This window comes from Phascolarctos cinereus, unplaced genomic scaffold (genome assembly GCF_003287225.1).
Source record: "Phascolarctos cinereus isolate Bilbo 61053 unplaced genomic scaffold, phaCin_HiC Scaffold_7;HRSCAF=346, whole genome shotgun sequence".
Taxonomy (NCBI): domain Eukaryota; kingdom Metazoa; phylum Chordata; class Mammalia; order Diprotodontia; family Phascolarctidae; genus Phascolarctos; species Phascolarctos cinereus.
In genome coordinates this window covers 12,739,374-12,754,972 of record NW_027556180.1, presented here as the reverse complement: position 1 = coordinate 12,754,972, position 15,599 = coordinate 12,739,374, and the positions used below count along the sequence as shown (strand labels likewise).

The following is a 15,599-nucleotide window of genomic DNA, read 5'->3' as shown; positions in this document are numbered from 1 at the left end:
CTTTTATCCATATTTGTGGAATAAACATCTCCTTCCCCCTACATATCAGAGCAGGTTGTACCTATCATGTTTTGGACTTCAAGGAACAGTGATGAAGCCTCCCATCCTTAAGCTGGTCTAAACTATGGGGTTTATGGAATAATATGGCAACCACACAGTGGAACTCATTGCCACATAAGACATAAAAGGAGATAGAAACCAGATCTCCGTGGCATCTCAGCCCTGGAGTGTAGGATGAGGTTTGTGGGTCATTTAGTGAGACATTTCTATGACCCAGACTGATTTGCAGAGTCTAACCACATAGGATGCTAGAAGAAAAGGTTCAGTTAGGAAGTGAAGAGATTAAGGGGGAAATGGGGCAGAAGGGAAGTAAATGGTGAGAGAGTTTGATTTCTGTTGGCCATGCCTCTCTTCCTCTTGTGGACATTGAAAGTTTTATTTCCTCTCCTCTTTTGAACTTTGGAAGCCTCTGAGGCATTTGTCCTTCTGCCCTGGGGAGGCTCGTGCTTAGGCACACTGGAGAAAAGACAAAGCAGAACTACAAAGGCAGAGCTGGAGAAGGAGGTCCTGAGTTCATGTTCTCCCAATAACTGTCTAGGAGAATCATCCAAACGTTGACAGTGCACCCACACCCTGCAACTCCTCCCCTTCGGAGAGCGACCATCAAACTCCCTTTTCTTGTGGCAGGTATGGAGATGAAAGATTGTCACTAAGCAAATGAACATCTTCTCATCTGGGAAGCCTCAGGGAATCACCCTGTGGTGAAGGGCTGGAGATTTGCCGCAGTTTCTGGTGTTGCTGAGATCACTACATTTTTACTCATTAAACGGCTTTGGCTTTTGCTTGCAAGGTAAAGTCTAGATAATTTTGAAATGATTGGATTTACATAGATGTTTTATTTTGTTTTTCTGCCAACTAGGAAGGGCTAAAGTCATGAGTACTTGGGAGAAACAGGGGAAAAGGCAGCTCTAGGAGGTGACTAGGACTGGGAAATCTATTCTTGAGTGAGACATCCCATTCGAAGGGCAGATGGTCTCTTCAGTCTACCTTCCTACAACTTGCTATGTCCCTGACTTTGTCTGGCTGAGAGAAATGAGGTCACAAAGAGTCCCAGGAGGTCAGCTCTACCCAGTAAAAGATAGCCCTACCACTGGGTGCCCTATGCATTTTAGGGGCTGTGTATCTGTATACTGAATGCATGAAGTCCATGGTAAGTAAGCATTTACCCTTTTCAAAGCAGAGAGCTGGGGAGACAAATAGAAAAGTTGGTCTGCCCCTAATCTCCAGAAGATCCCATTCTAATAGGGGAGACCACACCAGGGAAGGTGTCAGTGGTATATACAATAGAAAGGCCCCATGGTCTCTAGTGTGCGGCAGCAAAGCACAAGGTAACTAATGTCTCCTCTTTCATGTCATTTCCACTGATAGAATTCTATTCCATTCAGATGTTGAAACATTTGACCAGCCCAAGGACTTTGGGGAAGAGAACTTTCTTTTCTGGGTCTTCAGTAGCTGAAGGTAGTCAGCAGTAGCTAGAAGTTTTTACAAATGAACCAATCTTGAATGAGAAATATAAGACCAAGCAGGGGAAGGTGGAATTCTCTTGGAGTTCCTGCCCTCATCAATAATGCATCAGTATCTCCTGCTATTTTTATCTCCACTTCTCCTTCCTCTTCTGGGTAAAGGGAATGATCTAGTGGTCCATGTCATAAATTCTGGAATCAGAAAGGAGATATTTAGGTAAGGAGATATTTAGGTAGACAAAGGGGCCCTTCTCCTTACTACTGAAATCATATTATGTCCAAGGGCCCTTCCAAGTAAAATTGATTCAGTTATTTTTGGTTGTGGTTTCATTGTTGTTCACTTGTTTGGGGTCATTTAGGGTTTTCTTGGTAAAGATGCTGGAGTAGTTTGACATTTTATTCTCCAGCTTATTTTGCAGACATGGAAACTGAGGCAAATAAGGTTAAGTGACTTGCCCAAGGTCACACAGCTTGTAGTACCTGAGATCAGATTTGAACTCATGAAGATGATTCTTCCTGATGTCAGCTCTGGTGCTCTATACATTGCTTCTAAAACCCAGCATGTCCAAAACAGACATCATCATCTTTCCCACCAAAACCTTCCTCTTTGGAACCTCTGTATTCCTATCAGGGAAACCATCATTCTCTCAGTCACCCAGAACCAAAACCTTGATATCATCACCTTTGCCTCCTCACTCTCACTCACCCTATGTATCCAATTAATTGCCAGATCTTCCTGTTTCCACCTTCAACATCTCTGTCATCTGTGTCCCCTTCTGTCCACTTCCCCAGCTGTTCTGCTGGTTTTGTGCTCCTCCACTTTGAGATTATTACAAGTCTTTAACTTGGCCTCCCTGCCTCCAGTCTCTGCCTACCTTGATCCTTTATTCAGCAGCAAAGGTGATTTTTCTAAGGCCAAAGTCTTCCCCTTGGTCATTGAATTCACATGGCTCCCTATTACCTTCAGGATCGAATATACACTCCTCTATTTATTTGGCCTTTAAGGCTCTCTCTAACCAGAGCCTTTCCTACCTTTCTAGCCTTTCTTCCATTCCACAAACCATACAATCCAGCTATAGCAGCCACCTAGCCTCGGACTGGGACTTCACAGGCACTGCCTTCTGGTCTTTGCCTTTACTTTCTTTGGCTTTTTCCATCACTCAACTCAAATCTCCCTGCGGGACCAGCAGCTCACTAGTGCCTTCCACTTTCAGGTTACCTTGCAATTTCCTTAGGAGATCTCTTGTATGTTATCTCCATGTTGTCTCCTCCATTAGAATGTAGATTCCATGAGATAAGGAACTGCTTTTGCTTCTCTTTGTGTTCCTGGAGCTCAGCACATAGTAAGCACTCAGAAAGTGCTCATCGACTGACTCATCCATACAGATACACTCTGGTGGGGGCGTTAACCTTCCCTCATCCAAAGACCGGTTCCTATCCTAGATTAAAGCGAATCAAAAAGCTCAAGTTTCCCCTAGAGTCAGAGGCCACTTAGCTCCTGTCTCCAATCTCTTTTCTTGCCAATCTTTCTGCCTTGACTTTCTGATGTTCATGGGTCACTTGCCTGACCTTTGCCCAAATGCTTCACCCTCTGTACCATGTGTATACCATGGTCCTCGCCATCGGGTTTCTGACTCATTGGTCGCTCTGAATCCAGGCTTTTGGCTGTGCCCTGATGTCTACTGGCCTTCCTGCACTCTGACTCACTGTTTTACCATAATCTCTAAATGGGGCAAGGGTCAAGACTTCAAACTCCGTGCTTGCTGGTGGATCCGTGCCCTTTCCTAAACCTCTGCTTCCTTGCCTCAGCTTGGCACTTTCAAGTACAGACCCATAGATTATGATGAAGCCTGTCATCTCTTCCAAATCTCTAGTCTAATCTCCTTTTTCTTTTCAGATGAGAAAACTGAAATTCAAAGGTGAAGTTGGAGTTGCCTACACCATGTGGCTCATTTGTGATGGAGGTTCAACTATATCCTAGGTAAGGATTCCCAACTCCTTGTACACCATGTATTCCACTCCTCCTCCCCTTTTCTCCATTTTCCCTTTTCCTTTCCCTTTCTTCTCTCTCCTCTCCCTCTCTCTTCCTCCCTTCTCTCTCCTTTTCTCCCTTTCCCCCCCCTCTCCCCCCCTTTCTCCTTCCCCCCCCCAAGTGGTTCAATGGATAGATCACTGCACCTGGAGTCGTGAAAATCTGAGTTGAAATGCAATCTCAAATACTTTCTACCTGTGTGACCCTGAGCAAGTCTCTTAACTTGTATTTGGCTCAGTTTCCTCACCTATGAACTGGGAAGAATAATAGCACTTACTTCAGAGGGTTATAGTGAATATTAAATGTATTAAGAGAAATAAAATCAGGGCAGCTAGGTGGCTCAGTGAATAGAGCTCTGGCCTTGGAGTCAGGAGGACCTGAGTTCAAATCTAGCCTCAGACTAGCCGTGTGACCCTAAGCAAGTCACTTAACTCCAATTGTCTCACCAAACATATATGTGTGTGTATGTATGTGTACATATAATATATATGTGTATATATATATATATATATAATGCTTTGCAAACCATAAAGTGCTATATAAATACTAGTGATTATGATTCTCTCTATTTAAAAGGCTATATATCATATGTTAATATGTTAATTTAATGTATTACCTATCTCTAATCCTTTACATTGTATCTCCATCTGTAAACCATGGCTGCCTGCAGTCTCGGTGCTTGGATATGAGGACAAGAAAGGACAGCCCAAGATTCCTTGCAAAATCATTGGCCCAAACCAGGACAGAAGCTTACTTAAAGATCGCAGGACCCTGATCTAGAGCTAAAAGTGACCTCTGAGGCCTCCTAGTCCAACCTACCATTTTACAGATGAGAAGACTGAGGAAATCTGTGAAAGCAAAGACAGCTTTGATAGTCTGAAGAGCAGCCATGAACTAGGTTCTCCTGCTTTCAAGCCTGTTTCTCATGAATCAATGACTAAAAAAATTCTGCTCAGTCCAAGAAGAGCCACAACTTATTTTACAACAGTTTCTTCAACGTTCGGGTTCTTTGCTTCCTCCCCTTCTTTTCCATCCCTGAATTTTCTCCCAAATTATGGGTTCACCATTGAATTCCACAACACAGAAAAAGGGAGGGCTAGATAGAGATTCAAGACTTTGGGGGAGCTCTTCTATTAAGGAACTGGAGGGTGGGGTGGGCTGATGCCTTAGAAAAGAGGAGGGGACATATTCAGAAGATAAGCAAAGTGTCTTGGAAGCCAATAGAAGATCGTTGAATATCCTGGAAGTAGATTTGAAAGATGCTTAGCTTCCTTAATGGTGTGTCTCTGATCAGAATATATTTGATGAAGTAATAAAAGAAATAAGAGAAGCATCTCCTTTTCTATGGTAAAAAGTAAAATCATCAAATCACCGAATGTGAAGCTGTATTGAAAATTAGCTTCTAAGTCACAGGGGTAACTATTCACTTTGAGAGGGGATTAAGAAAAGGTCCCCAAGTAGTCTGTAAAGGGCTCAGCTTCTATGATGATCTGGTTTATTAGCAGCTCAGGATTGAAGGGGTAATTTCCAAATGGGAGATGGTACTCAATTTCAAGGCAAATTACACAACCAGGGAAAATACCACCAGGATTGAGAAATATTGGGATTGTTTAGAGATGACTGGGCAGGCAGATGGCAAGTGGATCATGCACAGGCTAAATGGAAACAAATGTGAAAATGTACCTTGGCAACTCCCCTTCGTGTGTGTGCTTACACACATGCACTTGAGTGTGCGCACATGCACACACACACACACACACACAGAGAAATCAGTAAAATACTTTGTCTCTCAAAGCTTGTTTCTAAAATGAGGGAATTGAACAAGATGGTCTGTGAGGTCCCTCCTAACTCGAAATCTTATGAGTTCCAAGGTTGACTGGCATTGGGAAGGAGGGTAGAGTCAAGACAGTTTTTCTAGTCTGATGAAGGGAAACGGAGGGAGAAGGAAATAAGTATTCATATAGTGCCTATTATGTGCTAGGCACTTTACTAAGTCCTTACAAAAACCTAAATATTATCTTGTTTGATCCTTACAACAACCCTGCAAGGTGCTGGCAAGCAAAGGTGAAGTGACCCACGCAGGGTCACAGAGCCAGGCAGTGTCTGAGGCTGGATTTCAGCTCAGGTCTTCCTGAATCCAGGCCTAGCATTCTGCCCATGGTGCCACATAGTGTGCTTTAGGGTAGGAAAAAGTGTCTTGCCTCTGTCGATGATCTCCATTTTGTCCTGTATATAGCTCTTTTATGGAGAGCTCTTCCTATGTTGTCCTCCCTTTAGACAGTGAGCTCCTTGAGAGCAGGAATGAAGATTTTATTGTTATTGTTGTTTTAGTTGTTTGCCTTTCTTTGTATCCCCAGTGCTTGTGCCTGGCAATTAGTGGATGCTTAAAAAGAAGTCACAGTGGTTTGAACATCGGACCTGCAGTCAGGAAGGCCTGAGTTCAAATCCAGCCTCAGATACTTACTAGCAATGTGACCCAGGGCAAGTCGCTTAACTTCTGTCTGCCTCAGTTTCTTCGTTTATAGGGTGGGGATCTACCTCCCAGGGTTCTTGTGAGGATCAATGAGATAATATTAGTAAAGCATTTTGCAAACCTTAAGGTGCTACAAAAATGCTGGCTGTTATTTGTAATAAATACTGACTGACTGGCTGAAGAAGAGCCGATTCCAAAGATTCTATTGGAAACCAGAGCTGGAGCAGGAGAGGACCTCAGAGGTCAACCAGTTCTACCCTCTCACTTAAACCCAGGGAGGTCAACTGACTTGTGTGAAGTGCCCTAAGTAGTAAGCATCAGAGACAGGTCCTCTGAATCTAGAGATGATCTTCTTTCCCACTGTACCTCCCTTTCTCCACCCCCCCAGCTGTTGCCCAAGATGGCCTTGGGCAAAAGAATTCACTTTTCTGGATCTCAAGTTTCCTGAATTGTAGAATGAGGGATCCATGTCTTTTTCAGCCCTAAACCCTACAGAAGATCAGGAGAATATGAATTAAATGTGGTAGCCATTGAGGATACAGGAAAATGGGGGATGAGGAGAAAAGCAAAGATTTCCGGTCTTTAGAACCATCAGTAAAACAGCCACACTCAAATAGCTGGAATTTTCGTGTGGATTTTCACAATGCCTTTTTTCTAGTCTAGAAGGCAAAAGGCATCCACAGTCACCAAGCACTTTGGGATTCTATTATGAATGGTGGCTGACGACTTGCAAATGAGAGCCTGCTCATTTTAAATAAGCTCCTGAGAAGCATGTACTTTCAGATAAGAGCCTGTGCTCATAGATTATAGTTTATTTGGACACGATTTATGAGTCCTATTACAAGGTAAACATATTGGATTCATTTATGAACCAAAGCCCCAAACCATCACAAGGGAAACACTTTCCTAACATAATTGAAAATGGGTTTTCCCTTTTCTTGCTCAAGAAATAAAAAATAAAATGAAAACCTACTAGATGGAGATACTGCTTCCATCAAAGCAACCCCCAAGATATTTTTTCAGAAGAAAAAATATTTTGTTTTAAAAGTGCAAATGGAAAAAAAGAAATCTAATCTTTCAACAAAGGATAGTCTCTCTACTGACTGGTAGAGCACAATGCACTTTGTGGGGTAGTCCTCATTTCGTGGAAAATGGGCAGTTACAACATTGACTGTAAATTGAATCAAAGTGAAGAGAATTCTATTTTTCCATTAGTCTTCATTATGAAATGTAAATTTTCCCCTGTGGCCATAGTCCTGTAATTAAAGGAAGTTTTAGTTTTTGAATAAAGAAGGAATAAAGATATGTCTGGCCCATAGTGCATTAAATATTATAGCCTTGGTGGTAAATTTATAGGAGTAAGGAATGGGAAAGGGTTTGGATGCTTATTGATTAGAGAACGGATGTATAAACTATTACGGAAGCATAATGAAATATGATTGTCCAGTCCAGAAATCAAGGGTTCAGAGAAATATAGGTACAATTAGGTAAACAGATGAGGAGTGAAATCAATGGAACCAGGAGAAAAATATGCACAATTACAATTTAAACAAACAGAAACACCAAGAAAGAAATGAATCATTGGTTCATGGGGTCATAGATCTGGGACTGGAAAGGACTTTGGTGGTTATCTTGCTCAAGTCTCTCATTTTACAGATGAGGAAACAGAGGACCAGAAAAGTGAAGAGATTTGCTGAAGATCACACAGGGGGTAAGTGGCATACTTTGAAATTTGAACTCAGATAATAATCAATATTGTTCCTGGAGAAAAATAAGGAAACATATTTCTTTCTTCTTGGCAGAATGGCTACATGTGCAGAATATTGAGTATATTGCCAAAAATGGTAACTGGATCGATTGATTTTGTTCAAATGTTTTCCTTGGTTAAAAGGTTTCAAGGCTGGGAAAGGGAGGGAGAAGCTGTTGGGAGTATCCAGAAATGATTATAATGTCAAAACAAAGAGCATCAGTAAAAAGTTGTAAAAGAATGCGTTTTCCAATCTTTGCAACATTTTTCCAACCCTGGAATCTCCCTTTTCTTCTCATAGTCTGCTCTGGACTTTTTGTCTAATGCTACTCAGTTATTCAGTCACTGTGCATTTCTTAAGTAGCCACAAGGTGCCAGGCACTGTGCAAAGCACTGAGGATGAAAAGTTATCCTCGTGCAAACAGACACAACGAACCAAACAACAGTGCCTGCCCTCAGGGAGCTTATATGCCATTAGATGGAAGCAACATGTACACAGACAAACTAAAGATCAAAGAAGCAAAGTCATTTCAGCAGGAGAGGATACTCATAATTAGGGCTAGGGGAAATCAGACTGGTTCTCCTTTAGGAGATGGTACCAGTCTTGCTCACAAGCCCTCTTAGATGGCAGATATGGAAGGTGATGGAGCAAAGGAGACTGTCTTCAGACAGGTAGGAAGACTACTAGCAAATAACAAAGTAGTGTTAATTTGGGAAGGAGAATATTGGAGAAGATCTGCGAAGCTGCCGAGGAGATGACTGAGAAGGTGCCATTGAATCTCCCAGTTTCAGTCAAGTGGCAGGACTCAAGGGCATACGACCTAGGAGAGCTGGGACTAAACCCCAGGCTTCCTAAATTCCTGCCTCCTGAGATTCTGTTTCATTCCATCCAAATTAATTGGGGGGGGGGAACAAAAGAATCAAAATCCCCTAAGTGGAGCCACTTTGAGATATTAGCCTGTAGCTCAACCCTTCTTATATATTCCTGATTTTATGATGTATATGTGGCTTGGCTGGCAACCTTATCTGGACTTTGAACCACTGTACATACAGAAAGTGTTGGAGCTAAGATTCCAAACCACGTCTCTACTGACTCCTGCTCTTCCAATACGCCGTGCTATCTACAACTACAAAACATTGGACTCGTAGGCAGGGATTTTGTACTGCCCAAGAAATAGTTATGGAGCACAACAAAAGCATGGTAATGCTGCATACCTGCATCCATATAGCTCATTGGAACTTAAAACACTCAGGGTGTCACAAAACACACAATGATGCAACAGATATCAGTACTTAAATGCACAGCCACACAAACAATATTTCAAAGCAACTTGAATGACCAATACAACAAACAAAATACATTGAAAAATATTACTGTCCAATAATAGTCTGAAAGGAAGAAAACAAAACATTGAGTCCTTGCGGTATTAGAGCAATCAAAACATACACCCCAGAGGAGTCTGCATAAAGAAGCATGTCTATTTTAACGTAATGAGATATGTGTTCTCAGACAAGTGGAATGGTGAATTTGTTTTACATATTTATACTTATTCATTAAAAGGAAGCACTTTTTATTATTTTGGTAGAGAGACTTAGGAGTGGAATGGGAAGAGTAATTGTGATACAAAAAAAAAGAAAAATAACAATTAAAAAATAAACACATGAGTGTACAAGGAAGTTCAGAACGAGACACAAGCAAACAAAGCAACGTTGGAATATACCAAAGCAGCTTGTATTTGGGGGAGATTCACATATTCATGAGCAATTCTTTTTTCCTCCTCTTTGTACAGGAAAAGATTCATGGTTATTGATAAGTGTCTACTAACTCAATGCTGATAATTAAAAAGGGAAATTTTAAAAGGGGGGGTTGTTGCTGAGAGTGTTGGTGGGAGCTATGTCAAAGACTCACTTTGCCCATTCACAGCATAACCCGGACCATTCTTAATTGTTAATCTGCTATTTGAACTCAAGTGATAGCTCACTCTCATTGGGATACTACCTTGTGATATACCCTGGAAGAGGAGAAGAGAGAACTATGACAGATTTCAATAAAGCTCTATATTTTAGCCCCATCTTTGATGCTTTTGGACAGCAGCCATTGTAAAACTTGTAGAAAAAATAAAATTCAAGACCAGTGGAAGGAAGTTTGCTATAAAATATATAAACATGTTATCATATATGAAAGACAATACAACCACAGATCCACTTCAGCTACTTATTAGCCATGTATCAAGGGAGATAATGTATGTAAAGTACTTTGGAAACCTTGCTTCTACCACCTCAGTCCCTGGGCAGAGTGGACTCAAAGTTATGACTGCTTCCTTACTTACTGGAAAGGGTGTCTCAGCTTCCCAGACAATCCATTGCTGACTGGGTCAAGCAGGTCACTCCTCAGGGCTGGCTCCTCATTAACAACAGCTGCTACTACCAACTACCAACTCCAGTGGCTGGTGAACCTTTGACGCCTCTCCTGATCTTGGACTCTCACAGGATCACACGAAGGAGAAGAACAAGAGTGCCGTGCATTCATGGCCACATGGCACCCATGGGTGAGAGGGAGGATCTGAAGCCCTTCATCCACCTAGTGACCCACTACAGGTCTCCTCTCACTTCTTTTGAAAGATGCCAGGGGAAAAGAGAGAGTCCTGTCTACCCAAGTGTTTAGTGTAACGTCTTCTTCTAGCTCTGCAGCCAGTTAATAGACTTTGCTACAGTGTGGAGTAAACCAATAGCAAACAAGATACCTGTGCATACTCTGAAGTGGAGAGGAGAAGGGTGCTTTCATTCCACTGTGCAGTTCCAAAAATGGCAGAACACATTGTACGTGCTCTAAGAAATTGGCCCTTGTGGGTCAGCCTCCCTTCTGTCATTATGCTACCCCATCATCAGACTGTCCACGATAATGAATTTTTGGCCAACTCTTTGGACGATCTACAAAATCATACAGAAGATGTCATCTGCTTTGGCAATGGCGAATAGTGGGGAAATCACAGATTTATGAACATTGGACATATCAATTTTCATTAGATTAACCTATGTATTCTATTTCTATCTTTATATTTTTTATTTTTGTTGATCTCATTTGTTTTAGTATCACCTTCATTTGGGGAATATCTCCCTCCTCTCTCTTCACTGAGGCATCTCTTACAACAAAGAATAAAGGGGAGGGGGGGGGAGTTCAGTAAAACCAACCAGTATAATAACCAAATCTACTAGTATTGTGGTGCCAATCTCAAATGGAAACAGGGCCACTAAATTGTATTAAAGATCCCTGTGGGACACATAGACTTAGAAAACCAAATGTTAACACTATCTATGTTCTATTGTATTTTTGTTTATTTAAAAAATATTTCCCAATTGAATTTTAATTTGTTTTGACTAGCATTGGGGAGTTTTGCGATGATAATGCAGCTGGTTTGGAAGTTAGATTTCTTTAAGAATATTTTTAATTTAAACCACTTATTAGCACTAATATCTAGGTCTACTAACATCAAAACTAAAAAAGAAATAACCACAAAATTCTCCAGAACATGCCATGTCTGTTAGAAATAATCCAAGTCAAATGTTAACTGGTGGCCAAGCCTACTAAACATCTTCCTTGTAGTCTTTCTATATTGAGACCTCCTTTACTAGTCAAATTTAAATTACAAGTAAATATCTCAGACCTAAACTACATGGCCTCTCAATTCCCTAAAGAATCCGAGATAATGAAATACATGCCTGGTTTTCCACAGCGCCCAACTGCCTAAGTATATCTCCATACAGGACTGAAAACCTAATTCTACTGAATCTCTGTGAAGGGTGTGCCTCAATGACATTGATGCCCCTTTCCAGTTCCAACTTTATGATCTGATTGTCCTTTATGATTCCAAAATGCTATTTATGTATCTTATCTTGTTTGATTCTCAAAGCAACCCTGTGACTTAGGTCATAGTGTCATAGATTTGAAGAAAGGAAGGAAGGAAACAAACATTTATTAAGCACCTACTATGTGCCAGGCACTGTGCTAAATGCTTTGCAAATATCTCATTGGTAAATGTTGGAGAAGATGTGGGAAAATTGGAACGCTGATGCATTGTTGGTGGAGTTGTGAAATGATCCAGCCATTTTGGAGAGTAATTTGGAACTATGCCCAAAGGATTATAAAAATGTGCATACCCTTTGACCCAGCAATAGCACTTCTAGGTCTATATCACAATGAGATCATAAAAATGGGAAAAGGACCCACATGTACAAAAATATTCTTAGCAGCCCTTTCTGTGGTGGCAAAGAATTGGAAATTGAAGGAATGCCCATCAATTGGGGAGTGGCTGAGCAAGTTGCGGTATATGAATGTAATGGAATACTGTTGGGCTATAAGAAATGATGAGCAGGCAGACTTCAGAAAAACCTGGAAAGACAGGTATGAACTGAGTCTGAGTGAAGTGAGCAGAACCAGGAGAACATTGTACACAGTAACAGCCACGTTGTGTGATGTTTAACTTTGATAGTCTTAGCCCTTCTCAGCAATGCAAGGATCTAAGACAGCTCCAAAAGTCTCATGATGGAAAATGCAATCCACATCCAGAGAAAGAACTATGGAGTTTGAATGCAGATCGAAGCATACTATTTGCTCTTTTTTTTCCTTCTATTTTGTTTTGTTTCTTCTTTCTCATGGTTCCGCCCCTTGGTTCAAATTCTTCTTTACAACATCACTAATGTGAAAATATGTTTAACAGGAATGCATATGTAGAGCCTATATCAGATTGCATGCTGTCTTAGGGAGGGAGGTGAGGAGGGAGGGGGAGGAAATTTAAAACCAAAAAGCTTATGGAAGTGATTGTTGATAAATTAAAATTAATTAATTATTTTTTTAAAAAAATTATCTCATTGGATGCTCAAAAATAACCCTGGTAGTTGGATGCTACGGTTATCCCAACTTTATAGCTGAGGCAGACAGCAATGAAGGACCTCGCTCAGGTACTAAATGTCTGAAGTGGGATGTTAACACAGATCTTCCTGACTCCAACTCCAATGCCCTGCAATACCAGAGGAGAATCTCTATCCACTAATGTTGATCAGAAACTCCCATAGTCCTACTAATCCTTACCCGACCCCATTCCTATCCACCTTATGTTACAGGGTCATAGATCTTGAGTTAGATGTGGTAGATGGTGGACTTTTCATAGAGTTCTCCTTGGGATTGGTTGCCTGCTGGGTTCTGAGGATTGTCACCCTTGGAGGGTCCTGAAGTTGCCTTCTCTCCACCCCAAGAAAACCTCATTTCCTGAAGCTGCTTTTTCTTTGTCTGCCTCTTCCATCCTTTCTGCTCCTGGTTGGATCCATTGTTTGTTACTGGTCCATTCTCTCCAATGCCATGGTCCATGGTGGTGGGGAATGTGATATTGAGCTCATTCTCCTTCCTCTCTCCCTTGTTTCCTTATGGTATAGGTGAGGAAGAGGGGGAGATTGGCTCATGTGAAACTTGACTGCCTTTTTACCAGAAATCTTTTTTCTCTAACATACATAGACATACCCAGACATGTATCTAATTCTTTCAACCAATCCCAATGCATTTGCTGTGTGTGATTATCTACTTCATGCAATGGTTCAGAGGTAGCACTTCAGCCTTTCAACTTAAGAATTTCTTTGTACCTTTGATTGATTTAATAGACCTGTAGATTAAGTCACCTGTAGACTACAGCTTTCGTTGATTAAGTCAATCTAGATTTCTCTTTTATAATAATTGATGTTGGAGGTATAGAACATCCCCATTACACAAAGGAATGGGTATACTTAGAATTATAATTAGTATATATAACACATAAACATAATTTATAGTTCAGTCTTTTAATTCCAATGCAATTGAGAATACTCCATGGAGCTGCTATCATATGGCATATCTTCAAGATATATAAGCTTATTATATATTTTTCCCAGGGCTCCTTCTGTTAGCTCAATTTCATAAATTCTTTTCATTTTTTAACATATTAAGTCATCCTTTCCCTTTCCCCCTGCCACCAAAGCCTGAATTTGGAGACTGGGGCAATTTTATAGCTGTGGGTCTACAAGGAAGCTGGCCAAAGCCTCTACCAGGGTCCTGGAATTTCATTTTGGAAAATGACCCAAGGAAGAATATGTCAGAGCATTATTGCCATTTTTGTTTGTTTCAGTGATTAATGTCAAGAAAGTCCTTGATACTATATTAGGAAGAAAGGAATCGTTGACCTGTGTGGGCTGCAAAGTGAATCAGGAGTGTTAGTGGAGAGAGAGAGGGCAGGCACAAGAGATAATCTCACTTAATACCTGCTGTGTCATGCTGACCTTTAGAGTCAAGTACTAGCTGATGTATTCGCAAGTGAGCATTTTCTTCTGCCATCAAGTCCTACAATTTTGTCCCATTTTTTTTCTTTTCTTTAAACTAGAAGCACAGTTAGTTTTAAGTTTTCCTTCTTTGGTAAATGGGTATAATTCAGACATGTTTTTATACAGCGACATACATGGCCAGAAAAAAAAAATAAAGATGTCTTTGTCGTGCAGTATAGATGACAGATAAGCACATTAAGATAAGGCCACACATTAAATTGGAGCCCACATGACATCAAAAGACACAAGAGGACAGCCCTCCAGCCCGTGAAGTGAACCTGCAGTCAAAGATTTTAAAGAAGAAATAGACAGGAGCTGTTCAGGATGTTCAAGGATGGAGGGAATCAGGGCCAGATTCTGAGAGGGAGGATGGACATTGATTAGACCACAGATTAATCTAGTGATTAAAAAGCAGCCTCCTTCCCTCGATCTTATCTTGAGTAAGGATTTTCCTATATTCCATTAGAAAGCTACCCTTTTGACTTTGATTTCTAGAAGCACTTATAAACTCATATAACTTACAATATTTGGAGATGACTTGGGCACCTAACCAACATTTCTTCTGATAGCTGGGAAGAATCCCTGGAGACATTCCCAGAAACCCTGAAACATCATTCCTATTAGTCTAACTTTTCAAGTCTACAACTAAGAAGCTTTCTGTGTTGAGCTTAATAACCATCCCTCTATGCTGCTGCTGTTGTATTGAAATTCCCTGAAATAGTAAATGGTATCTACTGTAGGAGGGCTTATGGCTTTTGCCAAGGTAAATTAAGTGTTCAGGTTTTTTTTTAAAAATAAACACTGTAGCCTTTGTGTACATTTAGTAAAGTGGAAATAGCAATACTTACATAGGCTTCATCATATGCTTTTCAAGCCATATTTATTGTTCCTAGAGTTAAAGGAGTAGGTTTGTTGGGTTCCATCAAAGAGAAAGCCAGTCTCGTTTTCTATTGTTACAAATAGAACATAGTTTAAGGATTTGGGGAGGAGTCTGGACCTGTGATTTGATGTAGGAAATTTCTAGTGACAAAAGGTCTACAAATGCAGATAAACAACCCTCATTCAATTTACAGTCATTGAGAGCTGCCTATGGGCAGTGAGAGGTGGTTAAGTGATCAGGTCCAAAACCCCAAGGTCAGATTATGATCTGAAAGCGAGCATTGGAATCCATAGGCTTTGTAAACTATGTTAACTCCTCTGCTAACGTAGCTGCTGCTGTGTATGTGGAAAAGACTGTGTTTGGTGCAAATCTGAATGGGCTCAAACCTCCCTCCAAATCAGACTCTTTACCCCTTATCCAGGCTCCATGACTTCATTCTGCAGCCTGAAGCCCATACAGACATGGCACCTACTCTCATGCATTCCATCCTGATACTGAGGCCAGCTTTCTAGCCATAATGCACGCTGCCCCATAATGTAAAGCTGTGGACATTTTATTACTCCAACCCCCTGCCCTAGTTTGATACATATGGAGACTGG

At 40.9% G+C, this 15,599-nt stretch overlaps 1 pseudogene; it reads left to right on the top strand.

Moving 5' to 3' along the window:
• The window catches only part of LOC110210211 (N-lysine methyltransferase SETD6-like), an 84,647-nt pseudogene extending 73,893 nt beyond the window's left edge, over nucleotides 1-10,754 (top strand).
• Nucleotides 10,755-15,599: the final 4,845 nt, after the last annotated feature.